The sequence below is a fragment of the Camellia sinensis genome, chromosome 11 (assembly GCF_055761805.1).
Source record: "Camellia sinensis isolate YWXY chromosome 11, ASM5576180v1, whole genome shotgun sequence".
Taxonomy (NCBI): Eukaryota; Viridiplantae; Streptophyta; class Magnoliopsida; order Ericales; family Theaceae; genus Camellia; species Camellia sinensis.
The window spans coordinates 162,409,428-162,426,381 of NC_138971.1; the positions used below are offsets into that span (position 1 = coordinate 162,409,428).

Genomic DNA, 16,954 nt, shown 5'->3' on the forward strand with positions numbered 1-16,954 from the left:
CTATGTTTCTCCCACTTTGGTTAAGAGCATTTGGAATACGTTCCAATGCTTGTGCCACTCTTTTTCCTTTCGCGTGCAACGCGTCGGAATCTTGTTTGAGACCTCGGGTGTCCCCAGTGGTCGCTCTTAGTCTTTCCTGCATGGTGCATGGTTGAGATTGTATAATTTTTCTTACATCCTTTCTGCATGAGATGTAGTTTGGTTCGTGTTTACTTGCTTACATAGCATTTGCTTAAAACGTTGCATTTATTTTGCATAATTGTTTCGTTACAGCTCTCTTTACATGATCATAAGTTATGCTCTTGCATATTGCATATCATTTTGCATCCTGCCCCTGAACGACGCTGGTTTGATTCCTTGCAAAGGGATACGTAGGCAGCCTGCGGGCACAACCAATTATTTATCTATATTTTGTTTGTTTGTTCAAGTCTTCGGCCTTGTCAAAAATGGGTCGTCTCTGGGCTTTGACATTCACTCCCATCACTTCTTGACTTCTGAGTTCTATCAAAGAGGGGTAATTGTAGACACCCCATTTTTGACCACTCTTAAGACTTGGACGCGACTGATGGTTTACATGGTGGAGAAAGGTATGCAGGGCAAATGCTCAATTTCTTCGGCAAGAGAAGAGTCAAATCCCAACCTTACACCCCATTTTGGACCAAAGCTATTTTGAATGCTTTTTAGACCTTAAAACCCTCTCTTTCAAAACATTTTTGAAATAAAGTTCTTACGATGTTCCAACGCTCGCATTTTGTCAAATGTTACGTTTTTCAATAAACCGAGCGAGGACAAAGTGGAAATGAATGAAAGAGAGATGAAATCTTTGAAAAATATTTCAAAACACCTTGTTCGAGGGTTTGGAGTTGAAGAAAAGAAGAGTGGAGGGAAGAAACCCAGTTGGGGGAGAAAATGGGCATGAACTGTTAAAAGAGGGTCGAGCAACCCTCGTCGAATTGGGCCTATTCATTTGCATACTTGGAATCCAGCTATGAGGCCACCACCATTGGAAAGATTACTTATGGGGCTTCATTTGGCACTCAAGAATCTCCTAAAGCCAATTCCGGAAGGGGGAGATGTGGTTGATTGAAGTAGGGCATCACTCTGGTTGGACCGAATCTGTGCGGCTTCACCAAAACAGGCATAACTTTTTGTACAGGAGGAATTTAATGCAAAGCTGGTGCCATTGGAAAGATAACTTTTGGGGCTTCAATTTGGACACCTGGACGACCACTTTTGGACTTCCCAATCACTGGCCAACCACCTTTCTTTCCGATAGACCAATTTTTTGTCCTGAAAAACCAGAAAAAGTAGCAAGCTGACCAGAAAAGGTGGTCGGCCGACCACTTATGCCCAGAAAGCTCATAATTGATAGATATTTTCCCTCCAGCTGTCTTCCACAACCTCCAGTTTTCCTATAATCAAATATTTTTGAGCCAACTCTCATTTTTGATATATAGGAGGCTATATCTCTCATTTTCTAGGGACAATCTTCCTAAGCAAGTTTTGGGAGCTTCTCACTCTAAAAATTCCCTCTCTCTCTAGAAATTCCAGAGCCAAATCTCTGCCTCTCTCTCCTTCTCTTGCCTTTGTGTGCATAGCAAGAGCTATACTTGGAGATATACCTCTCATTTGCCTAGGCACCCTTGATCAAACTCAACTACCATTGGGATGAGGTTCTTTGAGGATCATTTTCCGCTCCAAAATGTGGTTTTAGCTCAGAGTTTGGACCCCTTTTGCTGCTGTCTTCTTGAGCTTCAAGGGTAACACACCATTTCCCTCTTTTAAGCATTCTTTTGTTTCATATCTTAGCTCCATTTGCAAGCATATTTGGGCTTTGTCATAAAATAAAAAAAGTCTTATTTTGAGCTTCTTAACATGTTTGTTTAAGACCATTTTTCTGTTGGGGGTCATCTACCCCCTTGCATGCTTCATTTCCCTTTGTTTTATGCCATGCATTAGAGCCTTTGTGTTGAGCTTTGTTGGCCCTTTTGACCACTAAAATCCAGCAGATTTTTAGTGATTATTATGTATTTTTAGCATCAAAATCAAAGAGGGGTGACCCTCTCACCCCTTGTCTTGTTTACTAGCTTTCTTGGCCTTTCAAAGCAGCCCCTATTTGCATGTTTTCAAGCCATGTTTCAGGCCTCTTTTTGTGAGTTTTATGACCTGCATGAACTCTTTCCAGAGTTTTTTTTTTGCCATGCTAGGTGTCCCTCTTGCATGTGTTGAGTAACCCTCTTTGTGACCTTTCAAAGGAGCCGTTACTTGCATGCTTCCTAGCCTTATTTCAGGCCCTTTTTAGTGAGTTTTAGGGCCTTCATAACCTCTTTCCAGAGGTGGTTTTTTCATATTGGTTGTCCTTCTTGCATGTGTCGAACAACCCCTTGCATGGCCTCTCAAAGGAGCACCTCATTCTAACATGTGTTGACTGAGTTTTAGTGGGTTTTTGGTCATATTTTGGCATGCCATGTTTCTGTTTTTGACTGGTTAGGTGACCTCTCATGTGCTTCACATACTTGTAGTACAAATCCCCTTTACTAGCTCACATTGCATGGTGTTTTGGCCACCTTTCCTAGCATATTTTGGCCATTCCTTAAACTGATTTTGTGCATGTTTTGGACTGCCTTAGCTCTGTTTTTGGGTCTCATGGCCGAATGATGCTTGTTTTGCATGCTTGTAGTTCAATATCCACACCTAGCTTTGAGATTTGAGGTCTATTGTATGCATGTACTGAGATGTTTTCATGTTTTGGGGCCATTGCACATCATATTTCAGAGCTTATATGTAGCGACCCTAATTTTCTTTAGTAATTATTTATTATTATTATGGTTATTATTATCTTATTTTATTTTTGACTTTATTGATTGTGTGGTCACATGACAGTTAATGTGAAACTTAATGGATTTAATGTTGTAATTATTAATTGGGTGGTGACATGGATTTACGATAGTGTTGGACCTGTCGTTTGGACTTCTTTTGTTTTATTGAGCTTAGGATTGATATTAGTCTATGTATTTATTATTCTCTGTTTGACTTTAGTATTGGAATAATTTAAAATGATTTGTAACCGTACATTATTTAAGTTATTGTTACTTTAATGTTGAGGTATTGGTTAGTTATGGAATTATTGTGGATGGTTTGGTTGGCATTTAGTTTTTTTTTTTACCCTTAGGATTTGGATGATGGAATATTAATTGGGGTTTAGTCCTAATTTAATTGTCCAAATTTTGGGGCGTGACATTATATGTATGCCATATTCTCATGCTTTCCACTCTTTAAATGAGTTTGAGAGTTGCGCATGAATACCTCATTTTCGGATCATTGCATGAGCTTCGTTTCTTTGCATGTTGAGCCATCATTTTAGGCCCTTTTTCCACTGTCTTGGACCTGCCTAGGGTCTGTTTGGGGTTTGTTTTTCCATTCATGCATTGCTTGGTGTACCTCTAGTGTAACGCACTTCACTAGTTTCGGTATTCGGGCTATCTAGCATGCATTGTGTGAAGTGTTTGCATGATTCGGGGCCATTCTGCATCATGTTTCAGAGCTGGAAACTATATGTTTGTATGTCATATTTCATCCCTTGCCATGTTTTGATAAAGTTGCATTTGGTGCCTTAAGATTGGTCCCTTGCATTGGTACATATTTGCATGTGTTTTGTTGCCTAGTTCCATCATGTATGGCCACTGATTTGAGTGTGGCTGAGGTCCACTCACATTGGTTTAAGTCCATCTTGCATTGTGTATGCCATTTAGTTCATGTTGTTGCATGTTTGGCCATTGCATTGTGTATGCCTTGATCATGTCATTGTTAGTCTTCATCTGTGCATGATAGTCTTCTTATGTGCATTGTGTATGCCAGATTATGTCACGTGAATTGAGTATGCCATTCTAGGTTCATAGCATTGTGTATGCTAATTGCATGTGTGCATATCATCCATCGCATGCCAGCATGATTAGGTTGCATCGCATTTAGGGTTGTATGTTAGCCGCATTGTGTATGCCATCTCATTGCATTGTGTTTGCAGTAGGGTTAGTCCAAACACGGGAAATGAGGGACGTTTCGTACTCAAAGTGAGGAAACGTGTCTCAATTCCCAGTCGCCGACACTCCGGATTACCCATGATGGAGTTCAGGCCTTGTTGTGTTTTCATATGCATTCATTTCACATTGAGTCGTGCAATTCGACTCCTCGGCCATCATGCATCGAGATGCGTGATTGGTGGCACGAGGATCGAGGTCTACACCCCCTAGAGCTTATGCAATGACGGGGAGAGTGGTCGTGCACACATACGTTGAAAATACTTTGCTATGCTCCTTTCTTGCTCTCTGTTGCAGCAAACCGGAAACCAACAGCAAAAATTGGTCAACAAGCCTTCTGGAGCTTTGTACAGTATTCCGAGATCAGTAGCAAACAGAGACAAATCGGGGCATCGCAATGGATTTCCCGACAAGGCGACTCGAGCACGCATGCATCATCATTCAAGACAGAGCTGAGGCAGTCCATTTATTTAGCTTGCATGCTAATTCATTTGCTTTCTCAGTAATTTGTTTATTAATTAAGGTTGTGTAATAACTAGTTTAATTAGCTTAGATTAGCTAGCTGGTTCTGTATTCTTTATTCGGACCCTCCGAGCGAGGGCACAATTATAATAAGTGTACGTGTGTGTGATGTATGTCTTCCAACCCCACGTCTTTTCCCCGTTTATTTACTAGCTTGTGATGGTTAGTTTAGGGCATGTTTCAATTAGCATACTTATGCTCGCATGTTTGCATTCATTCATCTATTTTGCATGCACCGGGCACGGCGCATCATACAAACTGCATTGTACTACAATTCCAACTTGAATATGTGTATCGAGTTGTTACATTTGACATGCCATTTTTAGAATAGCCGAGCCTATCTTAGTTGCATTTTGCATGTGTTGCATTAGCCATCTTAACATGAACTAGGATCATGCATATGATTACTAACTAGTTTCTGTTTTGGCTCGGAGTACTCGGTAAGTGTTTATGCTTTAGCATCCTTGCATGTGTGTGAGTGACTGCCATGATAGCATGCTTACCATGAGGCTAACTACTTATATGATATACCTGTCTGAATGCATGTGGGTGATGGTTGGGTTATTTAGATTGGAACAATTCATCAATTGCGAGTTTTAAGCTCACTGGATAGTGGCAAAACCATGTTTTCTAAGCCCACCCGAGGGTGGCAAAATCTGCATTTTAAGCCTACTTGCAAGTAGCAAACCATTTTCAAAACAAACATGAGATGTTTTGTTCCAATTCAGGCGACCCAGCCTATACTTGTATGCTACGTGCATCACATAGTAAATTTAGGCTAATAACCGGAATAAGAGCACATATGTTTTCAAAATTCAATATCATGGTTAGTAGAGGCCGATCTTTGATCGGCCGAGCGGGGGTGCTCATGAAGTGACCTTCCCCAATCGTACCCAAGTTCCCGTGCCGAGGTAACTTTGGTGATGACGGACACGTGGCCTTAGGCAACGAGTTAGGGTTTCCTAAATTCCCCAAAATAAAATATTTAGGTGGCGACTTTGTATCTGGCAAAACTGTCCATGTTTGGCACTTCTTTACAAAAATCTGTTTTCCAGAAAACAATTTGCCAGACTTGGACTCTTTGATGATTCATCGGTCTTGCATTGCACTCTGCGAGATTAGATACAGGAGCGTGACATTTGAGTCCTGAACTGTCGTGAGCCCAAATGAACGAAACGGAGGATTTCCCTCCAGGGGCGTTCGGGGATGTCTACAGGTAGGAGATCACGTCTTTTTGTAAATATCACCTAGGTGGGGTTTGATGAGACTTGGGAAGAGTGGGAAGTTATCCCCTCATTTTGTTGGCTCTTTTGACATTCTTGAACGAATTGGGGCAACTTTCCGGAGTGCATGACATGTTTCATATTAGTATGCTTCGGGAGTATGTGCAGGATCCATCAAACGTGTTAGATTGGACTGATTTGGAGGTAGATAAGGATGCCTCGTATGAGGAGAGACCGGTGAGAGTCTTTGATAGACAGGACCAAGTCTTGCGAGGCAAGACAATTCCCTTGGTCAAAGTTTTATGGAAACATCACGGAGTTGAGGAAGCGACTTGGGAATGTGAGTTGGAAGTCTAAGAGAAATATCCGGACTTATTTGTTAATATTTAATTTTGTATTGAGATTTCGATCATGATAATGAAAAGTGTATGAACATTGTATATGTTATGGATAGTTTGGAAACATGAATTCTATGCAAGCATTGTTTTATCATCTTTGATAGCATTATGTACCATGTTTAAATCTCTTGAAAAATTTGTATTTGACTAAACACCGTAGATGGTTTGAAGAAATTATAAATTTCATTGTAATCTGGGGCTTATGTATCGAGTCAGTGAAAATAAGTGACCGGTAGATGGATCATGGCACTGAGTATTGATTTGCAATCATTTTGGGAATTGGCTAAACTTGATTTTGAAACTCAATTTGTAAATTTTAGGACGAAATTCTTTAAGGGGAGGAGGTTATAGCGATCCCAGTTTTGACCCGACTCTTGTGATGTTCTGGGCTAGGGTTTAATGCTTTCGTCTTGTTGTTTTATCCCTTTCTTCCCTTGTATATCTTTGAAATTGGTCTTTGAGTTGTCTTGGGCATGTTTGGAGCAGATTGGGTACTAGTTGGTCTAAATTGTGGTTGCCTAGAATTTTGGTCTTCCGCTCGAGCGGGTCTTCCTACACTCGAGCGGGGTTTGCAAACCCTCAGTATTTTGTGTGTCTGCAAAAGTGTTGGAGGAGTGTCTTTCACGCTCAATCGGTGTTTCCTACGCTCAAGCGGGTGGGCGCTCGAGCGGTCCTTCTTGCGCCCGAGCAGTTAGCCTGTTGTCTGCAGAAGTTCTGGAACTGTGTATTCTACACTCGGGTGGGCCCTTCTTGCGCTCAAGCGGAACAAAAGTTTGTGTTTAACGCTCGAGCGTCAAACTCTCCACTCGAGCAAACTGCGCATATATCAGATCGGGAAAAGCACTTTTTAAATCAATTTTTGTTATCTTCTCAGCCAAAACCCTAAAGTTGAGAGCCTCTCTCTCTCTAAAATACTCACTCTCTCTACATTTTGGCCTAGATCTAGTGATCTCCAAAACCCTACATCCTTTGATAAAAAGTTGGAGCTTCTCAAGATCTTCTCATTGAACCGATTAAAGTTAGATTTCGGTACTTTTGGGGTTCTCTCTTGCTTGGCTCATCTTCTCTCTTTGAGGTAGGGACATTCTATACTTTAGTATGAGTTTTAACCTAGTTATTTGTGTTTGTATATAAATGGTGGAAATTTGGGAGTTTTTGGGTAAACTTAGGGTTTGGTCCCAAATTTAAAGAGGGGTCTCTACATTATGTTACATAGAAGATTATGGGGTTTTGAAAATGAGGTTGACTCGTGTTAAGATGGCAAATTTTATCCTTTGGGTTGATATTTGAATAAGGGGGAGGTTTATCCTAAGTGTGTCTTCAATATTATTTCTATTAATAATGAAATTGATGTGAGAAAGATGAAATTAGGGAAAAGTATAAATGAATGGTGTAGTTGGATTTGTTTCATCACTCATCCATGGAATTTTGACAATTTATCTTTTACAAAGATTGTATATCTATTTAGAAATATCTGTATTGGGCTATCGGTGGAAGATAACTATGATTGTTGTAGAAATTGCATGATGATTAGGTAAATTAAAACTTATCATTTACGTTTATTATTGAATATGGCGGCATGATTAAGACATTGAATATGTGATATGGATAGTCATTGTACATGACGATGAATTTAAACACATTGTAGATGTATAATGTTTTGGGAGAAGAAAGGGGATGTACTCTATTGTTTGGGAGGAGATAGGGGATGGACTCCATTCAGAATTAAGTTGGCCAGAGTGTCCAGGGTGAAAGTCCCAAAATCTTATGAATACATGGGTGCCGATCCTGTAGACGAACTTTTCGTAAAATGGCAAGGTTGAAGTGTTTGTGTAATGGTTATATGGAAAGGGAATGGATCAGTGGTGGAAGTATGCGCGGGGGTGCATTGGAGGGACTTGGGAAGTTTTTGTTGATACCTTCCAAGACAAGTACTTACCAGCTACGGAGAGGGAGAAGTTGAGAGATCAGTTTTCTCAGCTCAAACAATTGAACACGCATGTGGCTGAGTTTGAAGCAACGTTTACTAGTTTGTTGAGGTTTGCACCAGAGTTAGTGGCGACCGAGGAGCACCATTGTTTAGAGTTCGAGAAGAAGTTGCAGACCGGGCTGATGTTTCAAGTTATCGGGTCCATGATTAGGGATTATGGGTGCCTTGTGTACGCTGCAGCCCATTTAGAGACTATCATGCATGCAGAGGAGGAGAGAATGAGGGGCTCTAGGAGGAGTCAGGGTGGTCAGGGGGACAATAAGAGGCAAAGGGGTTCTAATCCCCAGCAGTCCCTGGGAGCACACTCGAGGTCTACCTTTCCAGTGCCGAGTTCAGGTTCTGGGAGAGGTGGTCAGAGAGACATCACATGTTTCAAGTATGGCCAATTGGGCCACAAGTCTCTAGCTTGCCCGCAGAAAGGAGGAGGGCAGCGAGCAGTATCCTCTTCGGCTCGTTCTTAGGGCCAGAGTCAGGGTACAGGCCAGCCGCTCACTTGTTATCAGTGTGTGCAGACAGGGCACCTGAAGAGGTTTTGCCGACAGTTTGGTGGCACACCTGGTGCATCTGGTTCGAGGCAGACATAGAGTCACCAGCCAACGTAGTCTGTATAGGTCTCGAGGGCCAATCAGGGAGCCTCTTCGACTCAGTCAGTGTAGTAGTCTTATGCTCTGAGGGGTAAGTAGGCAAATCAGAGACCTACGGGGCTTATGTATGCAGTTACCGCGCTAGATCTTATACTCGCTCTATCTGTTGTGAGAGGCACCTTTTTGTTTTGCAACTCAATTGCTAATGTGTTGATTGATACGGGTGCATCCCATTCATTTATTTCGTCTACATTTGCATCTATTTTGGAGTTGGAGTTAACACAGTTAGCATCTCCTATATGTGTTGTGTCGCCTGTTGGGGGTGCAGTTATTCTGAAACAAGGGTCTCGGGGTTGTGATATCGAGGTTACAGGCCGTCGATTACCCTCTGCATTTGTTTTGCTTGATATGGCTAGCTTCGATGTTATTTTTGGTATGGATTTGTTATCATCATACTAGGCTATTATAGATTGCTACCGTCAGAGGGTTACTGTATGTACCTTGAGCAGTGATTGCTTTTATTTCTTGGGGGACCAGGTAGATAGAGTCTTATCGCCGGGCTATGATTCGCGTGGACGGAGTGAACTTAATTATCTTCTTGCTAGCTTTTTGAGTAGTGAGTGTGATGAAGTTCGGGTTGAGTTGCCAAGGGTGGTTTGTGAGTACTCAGATGTCTTTCCCGAGGATCTTGTTAGTCTATCACTCCATCGAGAGATCGAGTTCTCTATTGATTTAGTGCTTGGCACGGCACCGATTTTCATGGCACCGTCTCGTTTTGCCCCAACTGAGTTGAGTGAGTTGAAGATTTAACTCTAAGAATTACTAGACAAGGGTTTATTCGCCCTAGTACTTCACCTTGGGGAGCACCGGCCCTCTTTGGTAAAAAGAAAAATGGGGCCTTGAGACTTTGTATTGACTATCAAAAGTTGAACCGGGTGACGGTTAAGAACAAGTACCCAATGCCACGTATAGATGACATGTTTGACTAGTTAAAAGGATCCCGTTGTTTCTCTAAGATAGACTTGAGATCGGGCTACCATCAGTTGAGGGTCAGGGAGGAGGATATCTCGAAGACGACATTCCATACGCGGTATGGCCATTATGAGTTTCTTGTGATGCCCTTTGGGATAACCAATGCCCCAGCTATGTTTATGGACTTGATGAACCAAATCTTTTGTGAGTTATTAGATCGTTTTGTGGTTGTCTTCATGGACAACATCTTGATTTACTCACCCTCCGAGGAGGAGCACGAGGAACACTTGCGAGTGGTGCTTGAGTTTCTTAGAGCCCATAAGTTGTATGCTAAGCTCGGGAAGTGTGAGTTCTGGCTAAGTGGGGTTAAGTTCTTAAGCCATGTGGTATTCGTGGAATGGGTGGCTGTAGACTCATCCAAGATAGAGGCAGTGCAAGATTGGGCACAGCCTAAGAATGCCTTCGAGATTCGTAGTTTCTTGGGGTTGGCCAGGTATTACCATTGGTTTGTGAAGGATTTCTCCAGATTAGCTTCGCCATTGACTAGATTGACGAGGAAATGGGTCAAATTTGTGTGGAGTGAGACTTATGAAAAATCGTTCCAAGGGCTTAAGATTAGACTTACCACCGCACCAGTCTTGATTATTTCGGAGAGGGGTTTGGGCTATTCGATTTAATGTGATGCCTCACGAGAGGGTTTGGGCTGTGTATTGATGCAAGAAGGTAGTGGCCTATGGCTCACGGCAGTTAAAAACACACGAGAGGAACTACCCTACTTATGATTTAGAGTTAGCAGCTGTGATTTTTGCCTTGAAGATTTGGAGGCACTATTTGTATGGTGAGAGGTTTGAGGTGTTTTCTAATCAAAAGAGTCTGAAGTATCTGTTTACACAGAAAGACTTGAATTTGAGGTAGGAAGGTGGATGGAGTTCATAGAAGATCATGATTTCTAGTTGCATTGCCATCCGGGGAAGGCCAATGTTGTGGCCGATGCCTTAAGTAGGAAATCCATCAGTAGTGTAGCTTATATTGCTATCTGGAAATGGGAGATGTTGGGTACTCTTGGGGAATTTGACTTGCACCTGGGCGAGTCTATTGAGTCTACAGCCTTATTTTCAGTAGTTGCCCAACCTACACTTGTGACCCGAGTGTTAGAAGCACAGAAGGGTGATTCTGAGGTAGAATCCCTCCGGGAGAAGATCTCTAGTGCGAAGGTAGAGAAGGGTTTGATTGTGTATCCCAACTTGAGTGTGAGATATCGAGACCGCTTATTTGTGTCGGAGTCTTGCCGAGAGGAAATACTCCGAGAGTTTCATCATTCACGTCTTGCAGTGCATCCGGAAGGCACAAAGATGTATAATGATATGAGTCGCCAGTTTTAGTGGAGGGGTATGAAGAAAGATATGGCAGTGTTTGTATCGAAGTGCCTTACTTGTCAACAAGTGAAGGCCGAACATCAGAGGCCAGCGGGTTTGTTACAACCCTTGCCTATAGCTGAATGGAAATGGGAGTATGTCACGATGGATTTTGTTGTGGGCCTTCCGAGGCCTCAACGTGGTAGCGATGCCATTTGGGTGGTAGTTGATCGACTGACTAAGTCGGCGTATTTTATTCCTATGTGCGTAAGAGATTCAGTAGATTACCTTGCTGACTTGCATATTCGGGACATAGTGAGGTTGCACAGGGTCCCTGTGACGATTGTTTCGGATAGAGATCTGCGATTCACTGCTCGGTTGTGGTAGAGCTTGCAAAGTGCCTTGGGCACTAGACTGACCTTTAGTACCACTTACCATCCTCAGACTGACGGGTAGTCTGAGCGCACTATCCAGATTCTTGAGGATATGCTTAGAGACTGTGTCCTTGATTTTAAGGGTTCGTGGGAGAGACACTTTCCCTTAGTGGAGTTTGCCTACAATAATAGTTTCCAATCGAGTATTGGCATGCGTTTAAGGCCTTGTATGGCCGACCGTGTAGTTCTCTAGTGTGTTGGGCCGAAGTGGGTGATGCACCTTTCTTGGGTCCAGAGTTGGTTCGAAAAACGACAGAGAAAGTGGCACTTATCCGTAAGAGGTTGGTTACAGCCCAAAGTCACCAAAAGAGTTATGCTGACCGTAGAAGAAGACCTTTGTCATTCGAGGTGGGTGATCATGTCTTTTTGAAAATATCACCTAGACGGGGTTTGATGAAATTTGGGAAGAGTGGGAAGTTATCCCCTTGGTTTATTGGCCCTTTTGAGATCCTTGAGTGGATTGGGGAGGTTGCCTATCGTTTGGCGTTGCCGCCACAACTTTTCAGAGTGCATGAGGTGTTTCATATTAGTATACTTCGGAAGTATGAGCCGGATCCATCATATGTGTTGGATTGGACCGACTTAAGGTAGACGAGGATGCCTCGTATGAGAAGAGGCTGGTGAGAGTCTTAGATAGGCGGCGGGCCAAGTCTTGCGAGGCAAGACAATTCCCTTAGTCAAAATATGATGGAAAAATCACGGGGTTGAGGAAGCAACTTGGGAGCGTGAATTGGAAGTCTGAGTGAAATATCCGGACTTATTTACTGATGTTTGAGTATATGTTGAAATTTTAGTTTTGTTTATGAACTATAAAAATATTGTATATGTTTTGGATTATGGAAGCATTGTAAATGTTAAAAATGTTTCAAAAATGCAAGTTTAACTTGAACATTGTATATGTTATCTAGTTTCGGAAATGCAAACTTATCATAAACATTGTATATGTTTTGGAAATCTGAGATATATGTATTGGAATTTGTTAAGATTCGAAAGACACATGTTGGTAATATATATTGAGCGATATGTTGTGGGTTTTTTCTCTTGTGAAGAGATGGAATGACCGGTGAGTGGGTCATGATGATAAGAATTGAATTATGTTCATTTTGAAAATTAGGCAACTGTGGTTTTGAAACTTGTATTAAAATTTCGGGGGCGAAATTCTTCAAGGGAGGGAGGTTATAGCGATCCCAATTTTGACCTGACCTTGTTATATTTCGAACTCGGGTTTCGTGGTTTAATAATGTATCTATGTCTTGTTTTCCTCCTTTAACTCTTTGTATTTAAGTTTTGGAACTTATTGGGTGAGTTTGGAACAGGTTGGTTGTAAGTTGGTTTAGATTGTTGTTGCCCAGATTTTGGCCCTTCGCTCGAGCGAGGCTTCTTGCGCTTGAGCTAGCTTTTTGTAATTTGCTTCTTCGCTCGAGCGAGGTTTCTTGTGCTCTAGCGAGAATTGAGAGTCCTCAGGTTTCATTCCCAAACGCAGAATTTCTGGGAAAGTGAAGTTCTTTGCTCGAGCTAGGCTTCTTGCGCTCGAGCAAGCCTTGTGTTATTTGTTCCTTCGCTCGAGCGAGGTTTCTTGTGCTCAAGTGAGTGTGTGCATCTGTGATATACTTGAAGGTGTGTATTCTACGCTCGAACGAGGCTTCTTGCGCTCGAGCAAGGTCACTTGTTGTGTCTAGTAGCTCGAGCGACAACTCCTTCGCTCGAGCAAAGACCGCGTATATCGGTTCGTAAAAAGATATTTTACATCACTTTTTGATTTCATTTCTTCCCCAAACCCTAATCCAACAACCTCTCTCCCTCTCTCTCTCTCTCCCTCTCTCTCTCTCTACAAATACACCTTGATTTGGGGATCTCTCAACCTTGTCCCTTTATTAAAAAGTGAGAGCATTTTGTGGGCTTCCATTTCATCCAAGAAAAGTTAAGTTTTGGGCATCTTCAAAGTTTCTCCTTCACTCCTTTGGGCTTCTATACTTGAGGTAAAGATATTCTACTCTGTGATATGGGTTTTAACCCAGATATTTGTCATTTCGTATAAATGATGGGATTTGGAAAGATTGTGATGAAGTTACGGTTTGGGTCAAAATCTAATAGAGGGGTTTTAATGTTAGGTTCCATGAATACATATTTGAAGTTGTGAATAGAAGGTTATATGGGTTGAAACGATGAAATTTAGTCTTGGGTTTAATATTGGGAAAATGGGGAAAATTGCCCTAATTTGGAGCAAATAATCATTTTCTATAAATTATGAAATTAATAAAAGAAATATGAATTTGGAAGGGTGTATAATTAAATGGTGTAGTTGGATTTGTAAAATCACTCACCTATGGAAATTTGTTAAATTATCTGTTTGATGGATTGTATATATGTTTAGAAATATTTGTATTGGGCTATCGGTGGAAGATAGTTATGATTGTTGTACAAATTGCATGAAGATTAGGCAAATTGAAACAAATCAATTGAATTAAGTCATTGAATATGACAGTTTGGTTAAACCATTGAATATGTGATTTGGTTAGTCATTGTATATGACAACGCTTTAAATACATTGTATATGTATCATTGTTTGAGAGAAGATAGGGGATGTACTCCATTGTTTGGGAGGAGATAGGGGATGGACTCCTTTGAAAATTAAGTTGGCCGGAGTGTCCAGGGTGAAAGTCTCGAAATCTTATATATATATATATATATATGTGGGTGTCGGTTCCCTCGGATGTGAATTTCGTAAAATGGCAAGAAAATGGAAGCGTTGGATTGATGAATGTATCGAATTGTGAACCATTGAGTTGTAATCTCATTTTGGGTGATTAGATAATAATGAATTGGGTTAATAGATTTATCCGAAATGGATGAATGGAAATGAATTGAGGTATGGTTATCAATATTGAGTGGTCCTGGAAAGAATATGTGTTGGTTAAAAATATTATGCATTTATCTAATGCTTATATCTTAGTTAAATCTCATATATTGTTTTAGCATATCTCTACTCAGCTTTAACTCACCCTACTTGGGAAACTATTTTCAGGTACATGAGACATGCCGCCTCCAAGGGCATAGCTTGGGAGGTTTAGGGGCTCAAGGCTCCGTTTTGTTATTTCGTTTTGTGTTAAATGTTTATTCAAGTCGAGGGCTTTAAATGCATAGAGCTAGGACTCTTTCTTTTGTGGTAACCAAGAGATATCTTGGAAAGATGTAAGCCCGTAGGGTGTTTATTTTGTTGTAATCAATTAGTGTTACATGTTGTAGTTTCAGAATATATATCTATGAAAGTATGAAGCATGTAATCTCTTTTGTAATATAAACTCTAATGAATGAAAGTAATACATTTCCTATTATGTTTATGAATCTCTTGGGTAGGTTTATCCTCTTTATTTTTAGGGCGTGACAAATACAGAAATGGTTAACCAAGGGAATGTGGTTTGTTATCAGCATGACTACAATAAGTAAATACACCCCTTGTCAACTACCAGATGGTCCCCTATCTTTAGCAATGCTAAAGGAAACTTCGCAACACCGAAGCTCCATGAAACCATCTTGGGCGACAAGCAAGGAGTTCTATATAAACTACACTCACTTCATATTGAAGGTAACTAATCTAAGCAGAACCATACTCACTTAAACACAACTCTCTACACTTAGAGAGCACTTTTCATCTTCTCCGATCACTTACTTCCACACCGGAGGGGTTATCTGGCCAACTCCGGCCAGGCAGCTCTAATGGTGCTCGTTGTTACAGAGTCTCAATTCCTAGATAGTCCAATCAGGTGCGGAGCTCCGATCCACAATCATCTAGTGCGGTATTCGGTACGCACACATAGGTGTAAAAAAAAATATAAACATATAAAAGTAAAAATTAAAAAAAAAACAAACATTTAAATATTTATTAAACGTTGAAGCTTTAACATTTTTTTTTTTTTTTTTTTGTGTGTGGCAGTTTCTTGGATAAAGCAGCCATCAGGAACCCTAAAATGTGAGGTGATACCACAATGGTAAATAAATGGTACTTATCAACTTTAACAGTTGTGGAGGAAGTAAAATAGGTGATTAGAATGTTACCCATTTGGGGCACCACAATTTTGTTCTGCACAATTTATGCCCAAATGACCACATTTTTAGTGTCACAAGCCACCACTATGGACTGCCACATTGGCAAATCATTTCAAATCCCAGCCGCCTCATTGACTGTTTTCTTCGTCGGCAGCATCCTACTGACTGTCCCGATTTACGACATAATTATCATTCCAATAGTCAAAAAAGTTCAAAAAAAAGCCACAAGGCCTCATCTCATTACAATGCATTGATGTTGGCCTAGTCCTATCAATATTGGCAATGGTGGTAGCAGCCCTCATGGAGATCAAGTGCCTCCACCTAGCCCAGTTGCACGGTCTGACAAACAATCCGACAGTTGTAGTTCCCCTAAGCATGTTTTGGTTGGTCCCACAATTCTTTCTCATGGAGTCTAGCAAGGCCTTTACCTATATTGGGCAGCTAGATTTTTTGTAAGGGAGTATCCCAAAGGTATGAAAACAATGAGCACCTATTCTTGAGCACACGTTCACTAGGGTTTTTCATTAGCACTATGTTGCTTTCAATAGTGCACAAGGTCACTGGGGAAAAAAGGGCATGGCTAGCTGATAATCTCAACCAAGGGAGACTCTACAGTTCTATTGGTTGTTGGCAATTTTAAGTGTTTTGAACTTGTTTTTGTTTCTAGTTGGTGCCAAGTGGTACGTGTACAAAGAGAAGAGGCTTGTTAAGGAGGGTCTTGAGTTGGAGAAAGTAGAGCCTAGTTGCCATGCATAAGAGGACCAACACTTCTGGAGGCACCCGTACGTTACTATTCGCTAAACTACTTTAACAAGTTATAGTAGGGAGTAATGTATTAGGTGTCTATATCTTTTTTTTTATTGTTGTTTATTTATTTATTTTTATTTTTATTTTTATTTTTTTGAAAAATGATGTAGTTTCTTTCTATAAACTTTCTTTATGAATGCTTTTATGCTTTATCAGATTATAGGGAAAAAACTGTTTGGAACTAGAGTGCCAATGAACTTTGAACACACAAAAAATTTGTCCTGGCGTGAAAGTTAAATATACAATTCCACAACTTTATTGTTAGCTAAAAATGACAAAACATATTTTTCCTATGATTTATTTCCTTTCCTGATGACTAGATGACACTACAAGAATTAACACTTTTGCCAACCAAAAAATTGGTCGCTAAAAGCCCACTTTTGGTCGGCAAAAGTTATCCGCGACCAATTTTTTTGGTCGCTACTTTGGTCGCCAATTGAGGGTCGGCAAAAGTAATTCGCGACCAAAATTTTGGTTGGTCGGGAAAAGTTGGATTTGCCGACTAAATTTTTGGTCGCAAAAAATATCATTACCGCGACTAATTCATTTAATCGCTAAAACACTTTGGTCGCGACAAGTGATATT

General features: G+C 40.9%; 1 pseudogene; it reads left to right on the forward strand.

The window, feature by feature from the left end:
• Positions 1 to 15,501: 15,501 nt before the first annotated feature.
• On the forward strand, positions 15,502 to 16,318 carry LOC114259034 (protein NRT1/ PTR FAMILY 6.3 pseudogene; annotated as a pseudogene).
• Positions 16,319 to 16,954: the final 636 nt, after the last annotated feature.